Below are 26,356 nucleotides of genomic sequence, written 5' to 3'. Positions count from 1 at the left end.
AACACAATGCCATCAGGACAGGGAATGGTTAATATCTGCCAACATATGGACTTGTCAGCTTGAAGGATGGCACATTGTAATGTAAATAAGTGACAAGACAGAAGTGTCTATGGCAGGTGTTGGTAAAGTAGCTTATTCATGTAACCCAGTCCAACAACTATAGACAATCCAAGAAGAAAGGGTAAAAAAAAAATCCAACATTCTAAAGTCCATTTTTTTGGCTTTAGAGGTTATAAAAAATGTGATGTAATGGTACAAGATAAATCTATTGAGTTTGTATTAGATTTATTCCTTTGTGACATCCCATAACTGGTGAAATAAGGGAGATTGATTTCCCACTTTCGTTTCTTGGAAATAATATATCATTCATATCCGTGGGGCATACTACATATAACATGCTATTTAATAGGGAACATTGATTCTTGTGGGGGTACCACATATCATGGGCAGTAGAAATCATTGATTCCAGTGATTCCTCACAAATTTTGTATTTTAGGCTGAGGCCTCACGTTGCGGAAACACAGCTTTTTTTGTTGCAGAAATTATGCAGGTTTTTGAGCCAAAACCTAGAATGTCTACAAAAAGGAATGGAAAATATAGAGGAAGCTCTTATACTTCTACCTTTGGCTTAATCTACTCCTGGCTTTGGTTCCAAAAAACGCAGCAAAATCTGCAACAAAGAAAAGCTGAGTTTCCGCAACGTGGGGCCATGGGGAGTGTTGTCTCCTGTAAGAAACCACTAAGGCCAGTTTCACAGCCGCATAATATGGATACCCTTTCCACTCATGTGAAACTGGCCTATAATATAGATTTTTGTAGCAAGCGCAGTGAACAGAATGCAAATTGGTCCTCGACCAGAAGATGACAGGATAGTGGTCACTATCCATATAGTATTCAATAAACATTGATATACATCCATATTTCTTCATTAAATGATATACATGCTATGTAAGCTAAATGTTGGACATAGCACAAACACATAGAAAGCTTTGGGGATACACAGTTTAAGACTATACATATTAAACAGCATCAAATTTAATATTCATTGTGCTGCTACGTATACCTAAAGGGTTAATTTGTCTTTGCACATAGCAACATGCTTCGCAGGAGTACTGACGGGAACAATGATGCTTAGATGCTAATATATTTTGCCACTAACAGCATCATTTTTGGATAGTTACGTTGCACTGGAGCCCCTCCTCTGCAATATGCTCATATCCATTTTGCTAAATTGCACAGAGATGTCACATGGGTAGAGTCAGCCACACATTTGGATGGCTGTTCTTAAAAAAGCAGCTAGCGTTATAGATACAGGGGCCAGGCCTCAACCCTCCAGGATGTTAAACTAACAATAAAACACATGGACGAAAAAGAAGAGGTCATCTGAGCAGTAAGAGATTTTCCATGCTACTTACTGACACTGAAGCCTAGCAACTCCCAGCAGCAGGAAGCTTCTTCCCCTGCAACACAGGCTGAGCCCACATGACAGACAGTTGCCATGGGATTCACGGGCCTGCGTCAGAAAAAAAGGAAACTTAACCAGTTCATTGCCTAGAATGCCCCATAAAGTATTAGAAATCCTATCGTAGAGAGAAAGAGTATTCCAAATGCTAAAGTCCAAGAGAGAAAAAAAGTTTGGAGCTCACCGTGTGTGTTCTAATATTCCAACCGGGGTGCACGATCAGCCTTCCGGGCAAAAAGGCAAATTGAATGGAATATAAACAAGGATGAAGATCAGCATCACTCGGAGGAAGACGTAGAAAAATTCTTTATTCCATTTCCAGCGTAAAAAACATATAACAATGAAGAAAAAGTGATGACAAAAAACACATTAAAAAACGCCGACGCGTTTCGGAACACACAGTTCCTTAGTCATGGCCATGACTAAGGAACTGTGTGTTCCGAAACGCGTCGGCGTTTTTTAATGTGTTTTTTGTCATCACTTTTTCTTCATTGTTATATGTTTTTTACGCTGGAAATGGAATAAAGAATTTTTCTACGTCTTCCTCCGAGTGATGCTGATCTTCATCCTTGTTTATATTCCATTCCAAATGCTGTTCAGCTCTCACAATAAAAAATCAGCATTACATTTGGAATGCATTTTAAAATATGGATGATTTTTATAATATTACTATTGTATCATTCTTAACATCTATGAATCAAGAGCTAAGTGTTCAGAGGACAAAACCAGGAACAGCTTGGGGACATAAAATAGGTACAAGCATTGGCGTAACTAGGTATGGCGGGGCCCCCGTGGCGAAATTTTGACATGGGGCCCTCCCGACCGCCTTCCCCTGCAGTGGCCCCTGCACACAGTATTATGTCGCATAGTGGCCCCTGCACACAGTATTATTCCCCATAGAGGCCCCTGTACACAGTATTATACCCCATAGTGGCCCCTGCACACAGTATTATGTCGCATAGTGGCCCCTGCACACAGTATTATTCCCCATAGAGGCCCCTGTACACAGTATTATACCCCATAGTGGCCCCTGCACACAGTATTATGCCCCATAGAGGCGCCTATACACAGTATTATACCCCATAGTGGCCCCTGCACACAGTATTATATCCCATAGTGGCCGTGAAAACACAGTATTAAGCCCCACAGTGGCCCTTGCACCCATGAATAATTATTATACATACTCTGAGGTCTTTTCAGGAGAGGATACAAACGTACTTCTGATGTCAGCCATCCTGAATGATGGAAAAGACGTCACTTAAGCTGGGACTTGCGTCGCAATACATAAGGACGCAAGCCCGACTCACGTGACATCTGGGACGTCACACAAGTACGCCTGAAGCCTTCCGGAGCCAGGAGAGGTAAGTAATAGTGTTTTTTTTAATGTTAATCTCACCTCCCCATGGCCTCTGATCATTATACTCGGTGGTCTGAAAAGACTCCTCTAGTATAATGATAGTGTTTGTGGGGATTTTGGGCCTGCGGCCTTAGTTACCAATCCCGGCTCCTGGTCACAGCCCCCTCCACAGAAGGAGAAGCGCAGGAGGCCGTGAGCAGGAGCCAGGATCGGTAAGTAAATTTTTAAAAAAATCCACAACGGTAGGAGCTGCCGCCGGATGTCCCAGGCCCTGTGGCAGCCCCTGGGTACAAATCTTTCCATTATACCTTATCTCCACTCCTAGTTTTGGTTCACAAACACTAACTTGGAGACAAGGACTTAGGGGGCGTTCACACTAGCGTCGGTGTCCGACAGCTAGTGTCCGATGCTAATGTCCGTGCAAAATCTTGCGCGGACATTAGCATCAGACACTAGCTGATGGACACAGACGCTAGTGTGAACGCCCCCTTACCAGAAGAATGCGCCACAATCTTGAAGGAGCATATAAAGCTATACATATAAGAGAAAAGTCAGCCTAACGCCCTGATTTCTGGTAACAATCTGAGTGTAAGGATATTCCATCTTTGTGCCCTGAAAGCAGATGCTGGGTTAACTAAAAGGACTGTGTTTATGGGAAAGTCAAGAACAATGCAAATCTTTCCTGGGGGAGCAGTATATCAACCAGGGACAGAAATAGACTTGACAGGCTGATCAGAAGGGCCAGCTCTGCCCTGGGGAGCCCCCTGGACCCAGTACAGGTGGTGGGTGACAGAACGATACTGTCCATGGTGAGCTCCATGCGGGAGAATAAATCCCACCCCATGTATGAGATCTTGATGGCACTTAGCCGCACTGTAAGTGACCGTCTGCTTTACCCCAAGTGTGAGAAGGAGCGCTATCGCAAGTCCTTCCTTCCAACCACGATCAGGCTACATAATCTACATCAGACCAAGCGAAGATCACTCCGCACAGAAAACTAATGAATATGATTATGAAGACTTCCTTCTTTCTTCTTCTGTTCCTTAGCTGTTATGGACTCCTATTATATCTTCTCTTCTCAGCTTATGTGTCTACTTCCGTATTATATTATTGTGTATTATCCTGCATCTGTATTACTATGCTGCTGTAACATACTGAAATTTATCCACTGTGGGACTATTAACGGGTTATCTTATTTTATTTTATCTTATCCAGATTTGTGCCTGTAATTCTTAATCATGGTTGTTGTTTTATTTAAAGAGGACCATTCACCACCCCCACCAGTTTCAGCCCTCCTTTCATCCTTCTACCATCAGGTGGGACTCACATAGCTCAGCTGTTTGGGATATATCTGGTTCCCGTTCTATACAGTTTATGGCGCTGGAAGCATATAGCTCAGTCCCTGTATAGTGGCTGGGTCCATTACTGAAACAGACAGTCTTGGACAACTCACTGATCGCTGGCATTAAGGCCCCCAGCCCCTCAGTAAAAGCTTACCAAGATGCCATATCCCTGACAGTGCATAGCCACCTTCTTGGAGAGGATCACTGATGCCTAGAACGAGATCCAGGGACAGCGATCTATTGTCCCGATATTTTGCAATGCATTATTATTGCAATGCATTGCATTAGTTATCAGAACCCCTGGGGTTCAAGACCCTTAGGAGGTCTAACAAATACAGTACTAAAAATAAAATTAAAACAGTTTAAAGAATTAAAATCTCAAATCACCCTCTTTTTCTAGCATACATGTAAAAGTACAAAATTACTGTGAAACAAATACATATTAGGAATCCCTAAACACCCAGTCTACTAATATCTTAATAAAATGAAATGAAAATATTTTCCCAAAGAGTGAACGCCATAGTGAGAAATGTATTGCGGTTCTTCCCGCAGCGCTTTAGACATAAAGTTCGCAAGGTTTCCTCTGTTGACATTCTGCTACAATTATACCAATGGGGAAACCGCCGGCATTTACATAGGTATAATTGACATGCTGCAATTTCCAAAACCACACCGAAAATCAATGCGTGTCTGCCCCCAGGTTTTTACTGCAAACTGGGTGTGGGATTCTCTAGAATCCATCCACTTTATTTTGAGTGTAAAATGCCACGATTTTTCCTGCGGCAAATATAGCTTTTACGTCCCATGGGGCTCCGGCCTTAAGTGGTTAAAATGTAAATGAAACTATATTATTTTGGTATCCCCTGCATTATACCGAATCATAGAATGCAGGTGATATGTAATTTTTGCTGCACAAGGCAAAACTGCACTTTTTCTCCAATTCTACCCCATTCCCAGCACATTGTACAGAATAATAAATAGTACCATTAAAAAGAACAATTTTTTTTCTACAAACATTAAGCCCTCATGTGGCTCTGTGAACGGAAACGTAAAAAAATTATGGAGTTTGGAAGGCAGGAACTCAAAACCAAAAATTGAAAAATATCACCAGCAGGAAGGGGTTAAAGGATGTAAAAAATGTAATTGGTGGTGGTGAAAATTCCTCTTTAGGCTGCATTCACACAGAGTAACGCCAGGCGTCATTTGTGTGTAATTTGTGTGTCTTTTACGGCCGTCATAAAACGTTTACATAGAGTTCTATAGGAAAAGACGCCCGTCATTTACGGCCGTCATTTACGGCCGTCATTGTAATGACGGCCGTAAATGACGGCTGTAAATTACGGCCGTCTTTTCCTATAGAACTCTATGTAAACGTTTTATGACGGCCGTAAAAGACACACAAATTACACACAAATGACGCCTGGCGTTACTCTGTGTGAATGCAGCCTATTAAGCCCGGGGCCCCACGGACCGGAAATGCCGTGATTTGCCCACAGCGGCATTGTACAGTGCAGGCAAAGTGGATGGGATTCATGCAAATCCCATCCCCACTTCAAGGAAAAGATCGCAGCGCGGACACGCTGTGATTTGCAAAGCCATTGCGGCTTTGCAAATCGCAGCATATCAATTATATCTACGGAAACACTGGCGGCTTTCCCGTAGATATAATGTTAAGAGAAAGTCCGCAGAGGAAAACTCTGTGAACTTTCTCTTAGGCTAAAGCCCCATGTTGCGGAAATGCAGCTTTGTTGCAGATTTTGTTTCAGTTTTTTGAGCCAAAGCCAGGATTGGAATGAGTAGAAGGTAGAAGTATGAGAACTTCCTTTATAGCTCCCATTCCTTTTGTAGACATTCTCGGCTTTGGCTCAAAAAAACGCAACAAAATCTGCAACAAAAAAGCTGTGTTTCCGCAACGTGGGGCCTTAGCCTAAGAGAAAGTTCACAGAGTTTTCCTCTGCGGACTTTCTCTTAACATTATATCTACGTGCAACTACTGAAGGATACACGTGTCTGTGATGTTGCCTGTAGTTCTGACATCACCTAGCAGCCTCTCAACCAATCATGACTGTTAGGTGGAGACCTTACAGTGCTGATGTCACAAACACAATATAAGATTTTACCAGAGGATGATAGAGCCATTTTGGGATGTCTTCAAGCTGAGAGCCACTTCTGTTATCATCATCAGTGCATGATCCAAAGCAATAACTTAGTCTTACTATTGGTAAACAACTGGAATAAAGCAAAAAAACTAATAACGGAAGGGAAGTGGATAGAAGTTTAGATTTAATCAATTTTAGGCAGAAAAATCATAGGAGTGGAAGGAGGAATAATTTCTGCACTCTGCAGTGAGCCTGGACAGTTTTCACATACACAGGACAGTTTATCCTTTCATTGCCAATAATCTCATTTTGTTAACTTTTTATTTGTGATAGACCAATTTTGTAACACCTAGGTGGACCTTTAATCAAAATGAATCAGGCATTGATCCATAATGATTTTTACATACCTTGGTCTGATGCAACTAAATAAACTTGCTGCTATCTCCCTGTACCGTGTTCCATTTACTGCACTGCTCATGCTGCCTGCTACTCCTAAAACAGCCACACATCATTTTTTGCAACCCGTTATTCCATTATGCCACTCATACTGCCACAGCTACCACCATTGCTACCACTCAGCTAGGCATTTTCTGTGGCCTGGTGCAACACATTCCACTATACCATGCTGTTGGTGTCACAGTGTTGGTATAAAAAAAAGTTGGACTGAAAAAGGTCCCCACGTCAAATAAATCCATGCCATTGCATCTTTCAATGCCATTTTGATTTCACATCTGCTGCCATTAAAAGATCATTTTTGACGGCTTTTTGTTTTGGAAAGCCAATTCTTCATCACTTTCCAAATAGGCTCACAGCCACAAATCTGTCTCCTAAATATTCAGCTTGTGGCACTTACAAATCATAAAGATGGGCAAATAAATAAATATACACTCACCGGCCACTTTATTAGGTACACCTGTCCAACTGCTCGTTAACACTTAATTTCTAATCAGCCAATCACATGGCGGCAACTCAGTGTATTTAGGCATGTAGACATGGTCAAGACAATCTCCTGCAGTTCAAACCGAGCATCAGTATGGGGAAGAAAGGTGATTTGAGTGCCTTTGAACGTGGCATGGTTGTTGGTGCCAGAAGGGCTGGTCTGAGTATTTCAGAAACTGCTGATCTACTGGGATTTTCACGCACAACCATCTCTAGGGTTTACAGAGAATGGTCCGAAAAAGAAAAAACATCCAGTGAGCGGCAGTTCTGTGGGTGGAAATGCGTTGTTGATGCCAGAGGTCAGAGGAGAATGGCCAGACTGGTTCGAGCTGATAGAAAGGCAACAGTGACTCAAATAGCCACCCGTTACAACCAAGGTAGCCAGAAGAGCATCTCTGAACGCACAGTACGTCGAACTTTGAGGCAGATGGGCTACAGCAGCAGAAGACCACACCGGGTGCCACTCCTTTCAGCTAAGAACAGGAAACTGAGGCTACAATTTGCACAAGCTCATCGAAATTGGGCAATTGAAGATTGGAAAAACGTTGCCTGGTCTGATGAGTCTCGATTTCTGCTGCAACATTCGGATGGTAGGGTCAGAATTTGGCGTCAACAACATGAAAGCATGGATCCATCCTGCCTTGTATCAACGGTTCAGGCTGGTGGTGGTGGTGTCATGGTGTGGGGAATATTTTCTTGGCACTCTTTGGGCCCCTTGGTACCAATTGAGCATTGTTGCAACGCCAAAGCCTACCTGAGTATTGTTGCTGACCATGTCCATCCCTTTATGATCACAATGTACCCAACATCTGATGGCTACATTCAGAAGGATAATGCGCCATGTCATAAAGCTGGAATCATCTCAGACTGGTTTCTTGAACATGACAATGAGTTCACTGTACTCCAATGGCCTCCACAGTCACCAGATCTCAATCCAATAGAGCATCTTTGGGATGTGGTGGAACGGGAGATTCGCATCATGGATGTGCAGTCGACAAATCTGCGGCAACTGTGTGAGGCCATCATGTCAATATGGACCAAAATCTCTGAGGAATGCTTCCAGCACCTTGTTGAATCTATGCCACGAAGAATTGAGGCAGTTCTGAAGGCAAAAGGGGGTCCAACCCGTTACTAGCGTACCTAATTTATTAGGTGTACCTAATAAAGTGGCCGGTGAGTGTATATTTTGTATAAAACCATTGATTTACCTTTGTCCAAAAAAAGCAGGTTTCTTTGCTGTGTGTGGTTAAACTCTGGGTCGGTTTTCATTGCTTACCATCCGTTTTCCCATACATACATACTGTTGTTTTCACTTTGATATAAGGCTCCGATCCCACGGAGTAATGTACCGCTCATTTAGACACGCAAACATGTGTCAGAACGAGGCGCTTCAAAACAGATCCCATTGAATTCAATGGGTGCCGGCTTACGTGCGCTACAAATTGAAATCAATAGGTTATAAATAGAGATGAGCGAACACTATTCAAAACAGCCATTTCAAATAGCATGCTTCCATAGAAATGAAGGGACGTAGCCGGCACGCGGGGGGGTTAAGCGGCCGGCCACCGGCAAAGTCGGCGTGCCAGCCTCTTCCATTTATTTCTATGGGAGCCTGCTCATCTCTACTTATAAAGCCTCCTATTGATTTCAATATGTAGTGCGCATAAACCGGCACCCATTGAAGTCAATGGGATCTGTTTTGAAGCGCCGCGCTCTGACATGTGTTTACATGTCTAAATGAGTGGCGCGTTACTCGTGAAAACGGAGCCTTAACTTTGGCTGTGTTTGCCTTAGACAGCTAGAAATTGGCTAGGAAGAGCCATAGGAGCCCTGACAATGTCATACATGATGTTTTAAGATAACATAATCCTTTAATAGTCCCACCATGGGGAAATTCAGTGTTACAGCAGGATAGATAATACAATAATACAAGAAAAACAACATACAAAAAGTTCAGAATAGAAAAGATAAAAAAGATGGTAAGAGTCCTAACAAAAAACTTCAGGATCATTTTTAGTTCTCTGTGCACAGTGCTCTACACTTAGCCTGGTTTTGATTATACAGCCTAACCGCAGTTGGAAGGAAGGAAGGACTTCCGATAGCGATTTAAAGAGGACCTTTCATGTTCTCAGGCACATGCTGTTTTATATCCTGCTAGAAAGCCGACAGTGTGATTAATTCAGTGCACTGTCGGCTTTCCTGTTATGTGCCCTGGGGTAAGAGATATCAGTGCCATTATAACAGCACCGATCTCTGCCCGCTGTCAGAAGGGCATTCCTGACAGTGTAGTTGGGCTACTCCTGATAGTATCCGTCCATAGCTCTTTACTGTCAGAGGGGGTGTTCCTTACCACCCAGCGATGATGCCCCTCCCTCTCACAGTACTCATCCATAGACTAGTACTGGGGGGGGCGTTCTTCACAGCTTAGCGTAATCGCTGGGCGGTAAGGAATGTCCAGCACACTGTCGACCCACTAGCGATATATAGAACCGTATGTGCCTGAGGACATGAAAGTTCCTTTTTAAACTCTGGTTCATACCAAACTTATCTATTGTGAAACTAATCTTTGGACCAAATCATCGTAACCCAAAACTAAATAAATCTTCAGAGGTTTTCCCATCTATACTAGGTACACAATGATGAGACACCCTTGGCATTTTCATTTTTCATACACAAAAGAAAATCTTTGTCTATATTTAAATAGATAGAGAAACCAGAAATGAAAACATAAGTGATACTAGGGTAAGAAATTGAAAGGTGGGAAAGACATTGTGTACTTGGTATAGGATTTGCATGGAGCTTATATGGAGACACACAGAGGCCCTGCATCTTAATACAACAGAACCACAGACACTCATTGTCCTGCTATATGGTGACATCATGTGGCATCTTATTATGGATATTCTCCACTAGAAGCAATGCCTCTGATATGGCATTCAGAGAAGCATACTACATACAGGTCTGTGACAAAAAGGAACGGATGACACATAGATGATATCAGAGTGCTGTATGTGTTTTCCACAGGCTGAGAGAGCCCCACATATGCGTGAATAGCCTTTAAAAAGGCTATTCAGGCACCGCTAAAGTTATATTAAACTACCCCCCAGTTTTAAAATAAAACCCTAAAAATGAATGTGATAAACTTACCGGACGTGCACGCTGGGTGGGCATTCAGGGTGCGCCGTGTTCTTCATCCATGCCTCTTCTTCCTCCGATGTCCTCCGGTCCCGTCCTCCTCCGGTGCTCACGAACTGACATTGATATATAAAAAACGGCCTGGGCGCATGCGCAATAGCCGTAATAGAAGCCGCATGCTACTGCGCATGCGCCCAGGCCATTTTTTTTATATCCATGTCAGTTCGCGAGCGCCGGAGGAGGACGGGATCGGAGGACATCGGAGGAAGAAGAGGCATGAATGAAGATGAAGACACACCCTGAATGCCCGCCCAGCGTGCACGATGCGTAAGTAGATGACATTCTTTTTTAGGGTGTTATTTTAAAACGGGGGGGGGGGGGGGGGGGTAGTTTAATATAACATTTACGGTGCCTGAATAGCCTTTTTAAAGGCTATTTACACATATGTGGGGCTCTATCAGCATGATTTTGCTGATAGAGCCCCTTTAATGAAACCAAGCCGCAAAGCAGACACAAATAGCCTTTCCCAAAGTTTGCCTCCTGGCTCATGGCCCCCTACATAGATCTGTGATAATACATGGTCATGTTTGGGGTCATAGAAAATAATCGGTCAGTGTGATAGCTGCTAAAAACATGACTAGCATACTGATAAATCACAATGACAATTACATGGAGTCTTAGACTGGAAGTGTCCATATTACAGCTCCACACAACTTAGAGGCTATGCAGATACACAATACAATTGTATGCACAACAGCTACTCCGGCGTTACCTTTACTTAAAAAAAAACATTTTCCATTTCTAAGAGATCCTGGAAAACCATTACAGATCCCTAGCAAATTGTTTCCCATATTTTCTATTTTTCTGAACAGCTACTATGTGGAGTTATCTAACTGGAAATGGACGTGTAGCTAGAATTGAAGTCATACTCACTGTAAAACACAGAGCTTGTCATGCGGTGAAATCTTCCCCAGTAATTAAAACCAATGCTGTACTTCTTTGCTATATGCAATACCACTGACGGCACTTGTTATGGTTTATATATGTAACCTCCCCCAAAACGTCTGGCAAGCTTCCGCAAAAATGGGTAACTTCCCAGCATCACAGAAGAATGGAAATCTCCTACAACAGCCAGGCTCTTGGTCAAATTTATGCAATTTGGGCACTTTATGCACTGGTCACATCACAAACAAGACAGTACCAACACATTTTTGTGTCCACGTCAAAAAAGGGGATGGCATGCACTGAAACGGCTTCGTATGCCCCCAGAAAGGGCAGTCCTTACTTAAAAAAAAAAAAAAAAGGGGGAGTGTGGTCACTCAAAATTTTTCAGGGTATTGCACTTCCCAGATCCTCAGCCTGAAGAGTTGCCAAACTTCATAGAATGCATAGCAACCCCCATGGCCTAGCTATCGGTTGAGGGGGGGGAGTTGTTGGGCTGCATCTAGGTCTTGTACCATAAAGTTCTAAAGTTCATAGAGCTGGAATCAGGTAGCTCCATGCCCTGTATAGTGGTCCGGGTGCTGTTACTGCAACTCAGCTTCCACTGGCATCACTATACAGGACACTGAGCTGCTTCTCGCTCCATGCAGTGCGTAGTGTATGGACTGGACGCACCCACAAACACCTGTTCCATGTAAAGTCCGGCTGTAAGCTCCCCTCTGATCAGATATTTACGGCCTATCTTTATAGGAATCAGTCTCATGTGTTTGGGTTATCTTTGCATCTTTTATGCAGGCAAGAAAATATTTTTTTTTCCATGTGTGCTGAAGATTTGCTGTCGACAATAATGCAAGTTATAAGGGAGTAAATGGTTGTCTGAACATAATAAAAACTGCATCAATCATCATCATCTTCCTATATCATCAGTTGGTGCATGTTTTACGCTAGGTTCACACTAGCGCCCGGAGTCCGTTCTGAGCTTTCTGTCTTCTGCATGCAGAAGACGGAAAGCTGTCAGACCGGGTCCGGCCGTGAGTGCCGCTGAGCGTTTTATGCTGTCCGCCGCGAAACCGTTTATTTTAAACCGGACACAGAGTACTGCATGTCTGACTCTGTGTCCGATTTAAAAAAAAAACGGTTTCGCGGCGGAGAGCATAAAACGCTCACCGGGGCTCACGGCCGGACATCTTTCAAACCCATTCAAATGAATGGGTTTGAAAGAGTCCTGCAGGTTTCTGTCTCCTGCTCAGTTTTATGCAGGAAACGGAAACCTACATGAACGGAGACCGGGTGCACATGTGAACGAGCCCTTAGGCTCCATGCACATAAACAAATGCATGTACGGCTCCGTGAGAAAACTACATGGATGGCACACGGATGGTATCTGTAGTTTCCACTTACCCATATCACAGATTTGTGATAATACATGGTCGTGTGTATGGGGCCATAACAAAAGAATGGGCCATGTGTTAAAAAACACAGATAAAACACAAAATAATGTTTATGTTGCCTTAAAGGGTCTTCAGATGCAATTTTTTAAGACAAACCAGGATCATAAAGGGAGTGAAAGTATAGATGCTGTATCCTAGTCATATGCCATTGTCTAAGCTACAGGGTACTACATTGCAGATGCCGTGCCATTAGTCAGGAGAGCAGACTGCACATGTCTATTCGGCCATTTTCCTGTGGCCTCTTACATGAGCATCCGTTCTGCCACAGGAAAATGGACCGTACCGACATATGCGGTCGGCTCTGCTGGATGATGGCGCGGCTAATGACATGGCGGAGAGGCATCAGCACAGGGGACGTCCTCTGTGCTTTCTGAGCTCAGAGGGAATGCCCCGTGTGCTTTATGAAGACTCATTTGCACAAGGAATATAAAACAAAAATTCTCAGGAACAATGGCGTGGATCAGAAAAAGAAAAGTAAGGGAAGAATAGCCTTTCTAAAGGCTATTCCGACGTGGTCTTTGTAGAAAAAGGGATTCTAATGATAGAATCTAATGATAGGCACCAGCAGTCAGTGACAAAGGTCTGCAGAGAAGGTGGTCCAATTTTCAGAGGCACCTGGTGTACCAGTTCTGTCATGTTAGGGTTAATTATATAGCCTTTTCTATATGTTTAGTGCCCTATCATAAAAGGCTCTTTAAAAGTATATGACAATCATAATAATAACAACAATTCTACGCCTTTTTCAAAATAATTTTTATTCAATGCATAACCTCTTCAATGTTATGTTTTCAGTTATCTTGTTGGTATCAATTAAAAACAAACACAAAAACGAAGCCAGATGGATGTAAACTTGCCTGATGTATGCCACAAGGAGACACTTTTGTTTCACTTCCACTTAGAAACTTTTGGATACTGTACAGCATACATCAGGATACTGTTTTCTTCCATTTCAGATATTTATATGAAGGAAAGTATAAAAGAATATTTTGTGAATTCAACCTGTGATATAATATAACTATATATACCTTTCAAGGGAATATACCATACTCATTGTGACTGAACACATTTAGAAAATGTATCAGGCACGAGATGCATTGTCTCGCTACATTTAGAACTCTATTTTAACAACATCTCAATAGCAGAGCTACTCGTCTGTGTATTGTCATGGGCTACACCCTAGCCTTCAAAGTGACAGTCTAAAGTAACTGTTTCATGTAATCACTGCTAAAAATATTCAGAATACTAGCCCTGTCCAAAAATTCTAAGCAAAATTACATTCTAATGTATTGTTATTTCAATATCGGCATTACACAGGCAGAAGCTTAAAGGGGTTGTCTACTTCATAGATTCAGCAAATAAATGTTATTGTTTGTATAATGAGATGTTTGCCAATATACTTTCTATATCAATATATCAAGAATTTTTACAATTTTTGTTTGTTGTTGTTTATTACATCTAGTAGATAAAAATCAGTCCATGGTCATGTGATGATCATATAGGTGCACAGCTCCTTACACGACATGCTTCTGATTACTGTGATGTGACTGTGTGTCAATCACATGACCATGGACTGTATATATCACATGACTATGGACTGCAGTATATCACATGACCATGGACTGTAGTATATCACATGACTATGGACTGCAGTATATCACATGACCATGGACTGTAGTATATCACATGACCATGGACTGTAGTATATCACATGACCATGGACTGTAGTATATCAAATGACCATGGACTGTAGTATATCACATGACCATGGACTGTAGTATATCACATGACCATGGATTGTAGTATATCACATGAACATGGACTTTAGTATATCACATGACCATGGACTGGTTTTTATCCACTGGAAGTAAACAAAGAATGAAAGCAAGCAGAGATCTAGAAAAACTTGAGGTATTGATACAGAAAGTGTATTAGAAAACTGTATAACATTAATGGAAAACCTATTTAGGCTGAGGCCCCATCAAATGTTTTATTGCAGATTTTGCTGTGATTTTTTGAGCAAAGATCAGGAGTGGAATCCCATTCCTTTCTTAGCCACTCCTGGCTTTGGCTAAAAAAAAAAAAAAAAAAAAAAAAAAAAAATTCCCATTTTATCAAATTGCTGACAAGACAGGAATAACTATTCAAAAGTTGCAAACACCATGACAGCACTTATGGAAAAAGGAAAGCAGCCCTGTTTCTGTAATTCGCATAGAGGTAAATGGAAGCTGAAGAAATGTAGCACAGCTGAGCTACACTGTTTCCATAACGCCATGGTTTAGGAAACAGTGTAGATAAATGGTAATTATGGAAATACCATTGTTCTGTTAGTTGGTAGTGCTCCAGATGCTCACACACTGTAGTTAGTAGCAGACATATTATTAGGTCTCCATCTAAGCTGCCATGTTACTGCTCCAAGAACTACACCCAACGCGTTGCAATAACACAGTTGTACCAATGTCTCAGTAGTGAGAGTCCTAGAGGCCATACACAGCATATAACATATTGCTACAACTATGAAGCCACACAGCTTACCTGTTTCTGTAACCCCCGCCCAGGGGGCTGTGACTTGTGAACAGTTATTTCAGTCTCAGCAGCGATTTGTGTTGTGCTGGGAATAACCCTTTAACCCACAAAAGTGGAAAAAAAAAAAAAAAATTCTTAGTGAAATGCAATGAGCAATTATTGATGGTTTCATAAGGTTTCCGTAATTTAGGAAACATTGCAGCCACTGTCACCTAACCGTCTTAAGACCGGGTCTGCTGTGGGTTGTACAGAAGACTTCCCGCAGTGGATCCATTTGTGGCAAAATTATTAGACAGGAAGGCAAGTGCCACTGACAGGACTGCTAGCAGGATACAGCAAGGAGGATAAATACGTGTTCTCGCTACAACTGACTGTGCAATGGTTTGTACAAGCCACGGGTCTCGTAAATGACATCAGTTCGGGTATTTTGTTTTTTATCATTCCTTTTTGTTTCAATAAATTTTATTGAAAATTAAATAACGATGGTACAAAACAATATATAACATGACAGTGGTGGCCAGTTACAACTTGGAGATAGCCAAGTTCGGGTGCTAGATTTTCAGGCAGCTAACCAATGAGTCAGTGCAGATTTCATGATTCTTTTCATATATTAGTATCCTGGAAACTGTAGAGGTGGATCAGTTGAGTATCTTGAACTGTGCTATATATATCTAGTCTAGCTACCATACGTATATACCAGAATAGTTTATACTTTTTTTTTTATTAGAGCCAATTGGTTTATTAGTAGTAACAAGATGGAGGACTAAATGGAAAAGTCAGAAATAATCTTTCTAATCTGGGCTTCAAAGTTGGACACATTAAGAAGTCCCAAATAATAGAGGGTAGAGTGAGTACTAGCATCAGGTTAGAGTCTAAGCCATCCCATAGGAGAACACTAGTGCCTACAGTTCTACCAGAGATGTACCTTGGCCTCATACACAGAACAATTGGGCAGTAACATGTCGCCTAGTCTTTTATATTAGTAGACAATCAGAATATGCCTGACATGAGGTCACCTATTTGCCAAGGTAAATGTCACAGCAGCCTATTACAGCGCACAAATTCAAGAAAAGGAAAAGCAATAGGCAAGTATCATAGACGCAATATATAACCCACATAGTATTTATAGTTCTCTACTGGAAAAATAGGCCAGGTGAATATATAATGTTACTGTATATATGGACAAAACCCTCATTTTAAAACTTAATACTGAATACTAGATAGTATTTCTGGACTTCTGGGGAGGTAAAAAAAACACTAGCAAAAAACTAAGCAAAATAATAATTGTTCCTGTTCCAGGGGGCTGGTGTGTCATGTCAGCACAGTGTCAGTGAATGGAGCATGCAGGCGCCGCTGACATCTAATTACAGACATCAGCACAGTGTAGGGACTATCTCTGACTACAGCGTCCCCCATGCTGCCACTGTGGGGAACCAGTAGTCCTAAATCACTGCAACACTGGTTATCACGACTACAGCTGGGACTGGATTGGAACGAAGAGCTTCTACCATGAGGAAAGGATGTTACTGCTTCATATACAGAAACTATTACGCTTTGGCTTTATATGGACAGTTTATATTGTCTGTATCTTGTGACGGCTGGAGGTGGACAACCATTATTCTCATCAAAACATAGTAACAGGCATCCACAAGTCTACATTAACACTAGCTGGATTACAACCTGTATCCTAGTAATGGTGCCAAGAGCATAGCCAAGGAGATGGTGCAGGCAGGGGTTAGCCCAAGATGGCGGCCTCACTGGTGACAGTGGATTATCATTACCAAATCCTCATACAGGCTTTAGGCTGGCAGAGTCATGAGGTGGTCACACTGAAGTAATGGTGTTGGGTCTCCTGGGACACTCGCTGCTACCAGTTTTCTATCTGATAGTATTTTAGGGTACCCTCGATGTTAGGTGCAACCAAAAGGGGATGGCAGTTGAAACAGGTAAAGCTCGTGGCTCAGTGTACTTTACAGATCCACGTACAGGGCAACATTGAGGAACAATTCACTTACAGAAGCAGGTTCCATGACTATGGCACTTTACATAAAGAGTGATTATACTTTTCACTCCTTCCTCAGTCATCTGATCCTTTTCACCATGACAATGTGGAGCGAACCCTGGGAATTATTCCTCCTTTCTTGGCACTTTTGAGGTAACATAGGGGTGTTAATACCTAAGTTTCTGCAACAGTCAGCAGTGAAGGTGTTCAATAAATAAGAGGGTTAGAAGTCTTAGGTCTGTGAGCCTGTGGTCCAGTGACATGAGAATACCTGCTATCCCTAAATGCCACTACTTAGCCTACTTTCCTGTCTACCGTTAACTCTCAACTAACTTTGAACCAACTCTTTGCAGCTTTTAATGGCAATACCTGTCAAAATGGGTGTTTTCATGAAAGTGAAAATAGTTTAAGAGATGCGATATATTTAAAGAGGTACAGCCCTTTACACTATTTAATAGTTGCTGCCAGTGGTGTAACTGGGAATGGCGGGGACCCAAGGCGAACATTTGACATACCCCCTTCCCCCACCCAAACACCCCTCCCCTGAAGACCCCAACCGACCAAACCCCCCCTTCCCACAATCCTGCACACACTATTATGCCCCATAGTGGTCCCTGCACACAATATCATGCCCCATAGTGGCTCCTGTGCACACAGTAATGTGCCCCATAGTGCCCCTGCACAAAGTATTATGCCCCATAGTGGCCCTTGCACACAGTATTGTGCCACATTGTGGACCACCCATGAACAATTATTATACTCTGTTACTTACCTCTCTTGGGCTCTGATGAACTCTGACGTCTTGGATGCACCAAATAGGCCCTAAGCCTTCCAGAGCCCAGGAGAGGTAAGTAACAGTTACAGTAACTCCAGCAGGTAACAACCTATTCAAAATAAAAATCTACAGTGGTACTGTCTCCCCTAATGTCCTGAGCCCTGTGGCAGCCACTACCGCTGGAGTTATCCCTGGAGTTACGTTTCGGTCGCTGCTCCACTGATTTCGCACAGCTGGAGTTTCCAATGTTCTTGAGCATCAGTGCAGATAATTTTGGTGCTGTATATGCTATTTAGGCTCTGTCAGGAGGTCGGAGTCAGGCAGGAGCAAACAAAGGGTCTGACACTGGATGTCTCTGACATGAATGAATGAATGAATGAATGTGAAGCATTGTCAGCCATGTTCCTTTCATTAAATGCTGTCAATTGAGCTGGCTTTTTCATATAGATTAGATTCTGTTTAAAATAGTTATTTTATTTTAGGCTGCAGGTGGTATAAGTATTTTTGAGGGATGACAATGAAAATGATCTATCCATCGTGGCTCCTGTGAAATTTAACACCAGTGTACACCATGTACATATATTTTCATGATGTTCATGTCTGTGTGCTCAGTGACCAAACATGAGTAAACAATATAATATCTATCAAGATAAGATACGTTTCCCATAGCATGCAGCAGTGTAATATGCTTATTGCCATTGAAACTTTACCTAAATATTGCTTTAATATGTAAACAACCAAACTTCCAATAAAATGTAGGATTTTATCTGTCTGGTTTGAGTCAGCAAAGCTGGATCTCTTGTGCAGAGAGGGAGAAAGCACATTTTATATTCAATTCTGTGTATATGTGATACTATTCTTAGGAGCTGATAATTAGCACCATAGGAAGTGTGATGTCACTGCACCCTGCATTTATGGAGATTTGGCAACTAAACAAGATATAAAGCAGCAGCTGCTGTCACAAAAAAAGGTTCCTTGTTAAAATATATTATTTTTTTTGTTTTAGGGTATTAAAAGTTGTTCAGTTTTCTGATTCCAAACCTGGCATGCGAGAATGGAGCAAGCTAGCCCCAGTCCCTCATTGACCATTCTCAAGGGATTCCCCATAGAAGGCCTTGGTTTATAGACTTGTATTTGCAAGAGAGGGACCAGGTCAAGAGATCATATCAATGTAATGCCTGCCAACAACAGAAAATACAAGTCAAAAGAGCCCCATGGCCTCAGGTTCAGATGCTTCCTACAACAAAGAAAGACACTATGTATAGTCATACAGGATTAACTAATTCCACACATTGATATGGAGGGAGATTCACCAGGAATAATAAAAAATAATTGTGTGCAAGTCTGTAACATTTTATCTTTTTATGCTTCCCTCAGCACTTTTCTAAAAGGTGGATGGGATGGGACTTCCCAATGCCTGACACATTTACTATAATTGACGTAAGAAACTGGTGTAAAATATAGTATCTAGGTCAGTCTTGATTAATTCCTCTTATTGCCCCTTGTAGTCAATGCATCTTTCCATGCACTACCTGAAGTTATATAGAATTCAGATTGAAGATCTTGAACCACACACATGAACCCATTACTTGTTAAAGAGGAACAGACATTGCAATACCGGCAATGCCAATTAATGGTAATATTTAAAATGCACAAGCTAAAAGCTTTGTGAGGATAAAGCCCCATGTTGCAAAAACACAGCGTTTTTGAAGCTGCAGAAACTGCAAAAAACTGTGCATTTCACAGTACCTGTTAAGTGAATGAGATTCTGCTAATCCCATCCATACATTGCAGGGAAAAAAAGTTGCGTAAAAGCTGCGATTTTTTAAATTGTAGCATGTCAATTATACCTGAGAAAATGCTGGCATTTTCCCTATAGGTATAATAAGGGAAGAAAATTTGTAGAACACAAATGCAAACGAAAATAGCGATACATTTTTGCTACTTTTTTTTTCTCTGCAGTCTTTTTTTGCTGCGTTATGCTATGTGCGGCCTTAACCTACAAAGCTGGGTTGACACTAGCGTAGGTGTCCGACAGCTAGTGTCCGCAGCTAATGTCCGCGCAAGATTTTAGCATCGGACACTAGCTGTGTCCATTTACAATTTCCATTATTTTAAATGGGATATTATGTTGTGTCCTTAAGTGTCCGTTTACATAGATGTCCGATTTTTCAAGCGGACAGCAAAATCCTACATGTACGGACACTAGTTGTCGGACACTTATGCTAGTGTGAACCCAGCCTTAGTCAGTCTTTTGAAAGCAAGAGGAATATACAGAAGTGTTTTTTTTTTCTGTTTCCTAATTTTAGCATTAGGTTACAATGTGTTTCTTTTGTGATGATTTCATCACAAAGTTACTAGATTATATTGTGTTCCCTGGTTCACATGCTCCAGCCGGTAACGGGCCCTATTTACTTACTGATCCAGGCAGGGGCCGGGATTGATAAGTAACGCCACGGGCCCCGCAGACATTATTATTATACTCAGGGGTCTTTTCAGACCCCCGAGAATAATGATCAGAGGTCCAGGGGAGGTAAGAGAACATAAAAAAACATGTTATTTACCTTTCCACGCTCCGGGCAGGTTCGGGCCTAGTTCTGGACGCTCCCTGACATCACTTGACCGGGAACGCAGGTCCCAGTCATGTGACATCCTGGTTCATGTGACGTCCCGGACGTCATTAAAGAAGGCCAATGCCACCGAGCACTGCAGCAGAGAGGGAGATAGGCAAGTAACATTGTTTTTTATGTTTCTATCCCCACTCAGTCTCCGATTATTATACTCTGGGGTCTAAAAAGACCCCAGAGTATAATAATTTTTCATGGGTGTCCACTATGGGGCATAATACTGCGTGCAGAGACGACTATGTGGCATAATACTGTGTGCAGAGGCCACTATGTGGCATAATACTGTGTGCAGGGGCCACTATGGGGCATAAAAGATCGTGCAGTTGGGGGTTGGGGCCTTCAGCGGGTGTCGGTCGGGGGGGGGGGGCATGTCAAAAGTCTGCCACAGGGCCCCGCCGGTCCTAGTTACGCCACTGCTAATGAGCTTCAACCGTGCTCTCCGGAAGTGTCTCTGTGCACGGTCTGCTCTATGCGTATGTATAGCAGAGGCTGCTGTGCTGATGACTTGTCTCTGCTATACATACACATAGAGCAGACTGTGCACACAGACACTTCTGGGGCACGGTCAAAGCTCATAAGCATATGAATAAAAACGGACTTATTCAAAATCTACTGTGGCAATTTACATACTAAAGGCATGTGTGAAATATCCTTTCTAAAGGCTATGCAAGGATGTGCTTATCTAAAAATGACTTTTCCCAATGATAGAGCCCCTTTAAGTAAAACACTGATTACTTACTGGCTATATCTCATTGCTGGCTGCACAGTAACAACACAAAACCGTACCACTAGTGAAAGCATCAGCAATAAATGCAGCTGTCATGCAGCCTGAACACCATGTGACAGCATCCATAAATGGAAAATCTCTTGTATATTTTTTTAAATAAGCAGCACATTCCACAGGTATTTGCAGCATTTATTTGTATTAATGCATTTCACTATTTGCAATGCAAAAGGTGAAATTCACAACAAAATCTGCATAAGGCTAAAGCCCCACATTGCAAAATGTTGTGGGAAAAAACGCTATGTCTTACAGTAGCTGCAAAGTGAATGAAATTCTGGTTAATCCCATTTACACATTGCAGAAAAAAATCTTTGCCGCACATATTTTTCTGCAATATGTGGATGGAATTTGCTAGAATCCCATCCACTTTGCAGGGACTGTAAAACGCTGCATGGTTTTTTTTCCACGGGGCCCGGCTTTATGCATTTTTTTTCTGCAGCATTTTCCAGCTGCATTTCTCTATGTGCCTTAGACATCCTCAGTATTAGAACTATATTCTAAATTGTGATGAAGAAAACAGAAAACAATGAAAGCTGTGTTTCTAAACATATAAAGCAGATATAAAACACATAATAAAAATGAAATATTTGTAGTACATAATTAATATCCATGGAAATGTTACCATCACATCACAATATAGAATTCATACGAGATATATACTTGATTTTATTGTTATGGATACGTAGAGAGGAAGGAAAAAAATTGCCCTGAAAATCTGAAAATATATAACTTCAGTGTTCTGTTTCTAAATTAAGCCTCAGCTGCGTCTAAAAATAGATCTGCAGCCTCGAGAAGCGACCCAGTCTGAATTTAAATTGCCTGTTTTTCCCGTCATAAACAGCAGCGGCTATAAAATCTGCAGCAAATCTCTAGAATTTCTAGTAATATATTCTGATAGTATGTGTGTCTTGTCTTACCGCAGTACAGTAGTGCTTCACTGCAGCGCTCCTGGTGATCTTTCTCGTTTTTAATGAAATGTTAATTGCCTGGCTGCCAGATACACGAGGCTTAGCTTTAGCAGCTAACCATTTAGATACAGCTTCCCAGTAAAAAATGGATTGGAGTCTTAATGAATATCAAGGTTGACAATTGCTGAAATATTGTAATGTATAAATATATTAATGGACTATGGCTTCATACACACTAGAATTTGTTCTACTTCTCACTATGATATTTCTACAGGCTCAGACAGGCCCAAAGTGGAGCAGATGAATTCCTTGGGGGCCCCTGAACCACAGTACGATACCTCCACGATGCTACAGATCATGCAGAATCTCATCCTGCCTTTGTATCCCTATAATAAAGTGGCTAGATTATTTAGCAAGCTACCCAGTTTACTATAATGGGAAAGATCAGGTGACTGAGTTGATATCTAGGCACAAAGGCAGTTCAACTGGTATCCTCCCTCTTTAGGCCCTCAGTGTTGGGGCCACTATCACAATCATTTTGCAGGATTTGTTGCTGCCTGAGGCTGGCTGGTATGTGTCCTCAGTTCAGAGATCTAAGCAGACCCTAGTTTAAGGCAAGAGCCAGTTAGTAGGCTACTGCCAAGGCCGCAAACAATATAATGCAAGCACTAGGTAGTGGGCTACTACTGAAAAATGCTCCCAATATATTGTAACATCTCTGCCTATTGGGGTCTCTGCATCACCCTCCATTTGCAAGCTGTGTTCAGTTTAATTCTTTGCTTAGAGTTTTTTGTTGCTCTGTGTGAACACTGCTCTATTACCTCTCCTCTGTAATTGAATTTCCACCACACCCATCTCCTGCACCTTGTTTCCTTCTGTCCAAGAAATAGTTAATCTTAAACTTGCCTGTGTGATTGACATCCTATCTACTAATCTAAGTTGGGGCATGTCCTGTACTTCCTATATACAGATCATCAGCCCACACAGGTTTGCTGGTTATTTTGACTCTGTTCTGTGACTTTGTCCTTGATAGCTTCTTACTTGCTCTTTCTATTGTATTACTGACCTTTGGCTTCCCTTGCGACTACTCTTTTGGATCATGATTTTGTACTGCTTTTTCTCTCTGCGGCTTTCACTCTTGGCTTGCTGACTCTTCTTATGTGTTGTTTGTCTTGTCTGCGTTCCGTGTCATCACATATATCTAGGAAGGGTTTTGCCGCCAAGTTATCCTCTGCCGCCGAGGGCAGTGAGGCAAGTAGGCAGGGACAGGAGGAGGGGGCCTTCAGCTTAGGGCTCAATGTCTTGTCGTGCCCACTCCCCTCAGCAGCTACTGGGGAACTGATCCTCTAGCAATCCCCTTACATATATACTACACATATGCATATTGTATTTATTGAGATACATAATAGTTAACTAATCCAAACCAATTTACATAAAATATGTATTCAAAGGAATAAAAATATGAACATATGACTTGTGCACATAGCAAAACTCTGGCATGGAGGCTACTTGGAGGCACACTGAGTCCCTCTGAATGGCTAAATAGGAGTCCTAAGTAGAAATGAGCGAACAGCGTTCGATCGAGTACATGTTCGATCAGATATCAGGCTTCGAGATGTTCGATTCGAGTCGAACACCAGGTGGCAAATTCACAAAAAAATTGATTCCCCTCCCACCTTCCCTGGCGCTTTTTTTTCACCAATAACTGTGCAGAGGAGGTGGGACAGGAACTACGACAACGGAGGCATTGAAAAAAAATTGGAAAAAGTAATTGGCTGGCTAATTCAGGTGACCTCCAATTCATACAAACAGTGGATTTAATATCTGGGTCATATGAGACTGTGAACTATGTGACTGTGAGACAGGGATAGATGTATTGGCAGGGTTAGCTAGGGATTACCTTTATTTAGGGGGGAGTGTTACTCACCCAGCTCTTTGGGGCTCTATCTGGTCGGGATCCCTGTCAGCTTGCGATATGCGGGAGCTGACTTTTTCCCATAGGAATGCATTGACCAGCGTTGATTGGCCGAATGCCATACAGAGTACAACATTCGGCCAATCAACGCTGGTTCTGCCGGAGGAGGCGGAGCCTAAGATCGGTCCACAGCAGTCTCCATTCTGGTCCGATCTTAGACTCCGCCTCCTCACAGACGAACGCAGAACCAGCGTTGATTGGCCGAATGCTGTACTCTGTATGGGATTTGGCCAATCAACGCTGGTCAATGCATTCCTATGGGAAAAAAATCAGCTCCCGCATATCGCAAGCTGACAGGGATCCTGACGTAATACAGTGACTTGGGCATGTTAGATGTCCCCAGACATGCTTCCCCTGCTGTCCCAGTTGCATTCCAGGGTGTTGGCATCATTTCCTGGGGTGTCATAGTGGACTTGGTGACCCTCCTGAGTCGAATAGTGGTTTCCCCCTAAATGATTATTTATTCCCCATAGATTATAATGGGGTTCGATTGAACAGTCGAGTATTGAGCGGCTACTTGAATCGAACTTCGAACATTTCACTGTTCGCTCATCTCTAGTCCTAAGACTTGTATTAAAGGGGTATTCCCACAAACACAACCATTTATTAATTTGTAGATAATGAAATGTTAATCATTTTAACAGAATGTCCTACAGAATTTTTAACTACTTCAATTTTCAAAAATATTTAACTTTTAATTATCTACAAATATGGTTATGCTCATGGGAATACCTCTTTAAGAAAGATATAAGACTCAAAATTAAAACACAATCTTATCCCTGTTCTACCAAAAAAATGTATTTCACAACTACAGTTTATTTCTGGAAAACAAGAACTATAAGTACATTTTATTACCTTATGAAAGTGTTATAATATTTGAAGTTGAGACAGGGCTGTCTATAAGGTTTCCTTTACCAATCAGATTTTTTAGTTTCAAAAAGGTTTTATTACAGAAAAGACATAACAAGACAATACAATGAAAAATGGCACTGACCCCCACTCAGCGGACTAAAGGCAGTATGTATGTATGACTATTACGTCATACATGATATAGTGAAAGGGTCAAGGTATAGCAGTTCAATCAAATCACAAAAACTCCTGAAATAAAACCTAACCAGGGAGGGGGTGGAATAAAAAAAAATTAAAATGAATAAAAACAATATGAAAAGAAATAAAAAATAAAATGGGAAAAGGGGAGCAGAAACTAAAAAAGGAAGACGACAGGAAGTCCTAGACCACCAATACGACAAAGGTGAAATCAGCAATTTATATACAAATATCAACATGATTCAATGGGATAATAAAATAGCTGAATCTAGTCCCTGCGGGGCAGTATAATCTAACCAAGGAGGCCAGATACTTTCAAATTTATCAAGTGTAACGGTACGGGTAGCCTCAATACGTTCCTATAGCATAATAAGATTCATTCTGTGTAATACTGCAGTGGGACAATCTAGGAGTGCGACATTGCAATGCTATATGTATGTGGATGAACATACGGTAGTAACATGTTAAAGGAGGCGGAAAATCTTATAAATAATTCCTGGAGGTTTATCCCGTAACAGGAGGACCGAAGGCAACTGATCAGATTTTTTAATTTTTTTCCCCATGAATTACTAGGGTATTTAAGGCTACATTCACATCTGCGTTTGAGACCCTGTCACAGTGTCCGCCTAAAAATTGGCGAAGGAAAAAGTCCACCAGTTTTTAGTTTTAAAACAACGGACACCAAATGGACCTCATTGCAGTCATTTGGATTTATCAGACTCTATGCGTTACCACTATTTTAGAGATTTGCCTTTAAATTGTTGTGGTCCTCCAACAGAACAGAAAAAAAAACCAGACACAATGCTAGTGTGAATCTAGCATAAGGCTAAAGCCTCACGTTGCGGAAACACAGCTTTTTCTATTGCAGAATTTGTTGAGTTTTTTGAGCCAAAGTCAAAAATGGCTACAAAAGGAATGGGACATATATAAGAAGTTCTTATACTTCCATCTTCTGCTCAATCCACTTCTGGCTTTGGCTCAAAAAAA

The 26,356-nt window shown here is 41.8% G+C and overlaps 1 protein-coding gene across 2 annotated transcripts in view; it reads right to left on the bottom strand.

Moving 5' to 3' along the window:
• The window catches only part of GNB4 (G protein subunit beta 4), a 79,125-nt gene that overhangs the window by 35,508 nt on the left and 17,261 nt on the right, over positions 1-26,356 (bottom strand). Inside the window, exon 1 of one of the 2 annotated variants that reach the window (XM_075268657.1) lies at positions 1,416-1,437. The exons of the other annotated variant lie outside the window; for it this stretch is intronic. The gene's annotated coding sequence lies outside the window, so the exon portion shown is untranslated. Of the gene's footprint in view, positions 1-1,415; positions 1,438-26,356 lie in introns of those variants that run through there. 2 annotated transcript variants of the gene reach the window in all.

Source organism: Leptodactylus fuscus, chromosome 3, assembly GCF_031893055.1.
Source record: "Leptodactylus fuscus isolate aLepFus1 chromosome 3, aLepFus1.hap2, whole genome shotgun sequence".
Taxonomy (NCBI): Eukaryota; Metazoa; Chordata; class Amphibia; order Anura; family Leptodactylidae; genus Leptodactylus; species Leptodactylus fuscus.
Note: the sequence above shows the minus strand (reverse complement) of the source record. Positions and strands in the feature narration are given on the sequence as shown.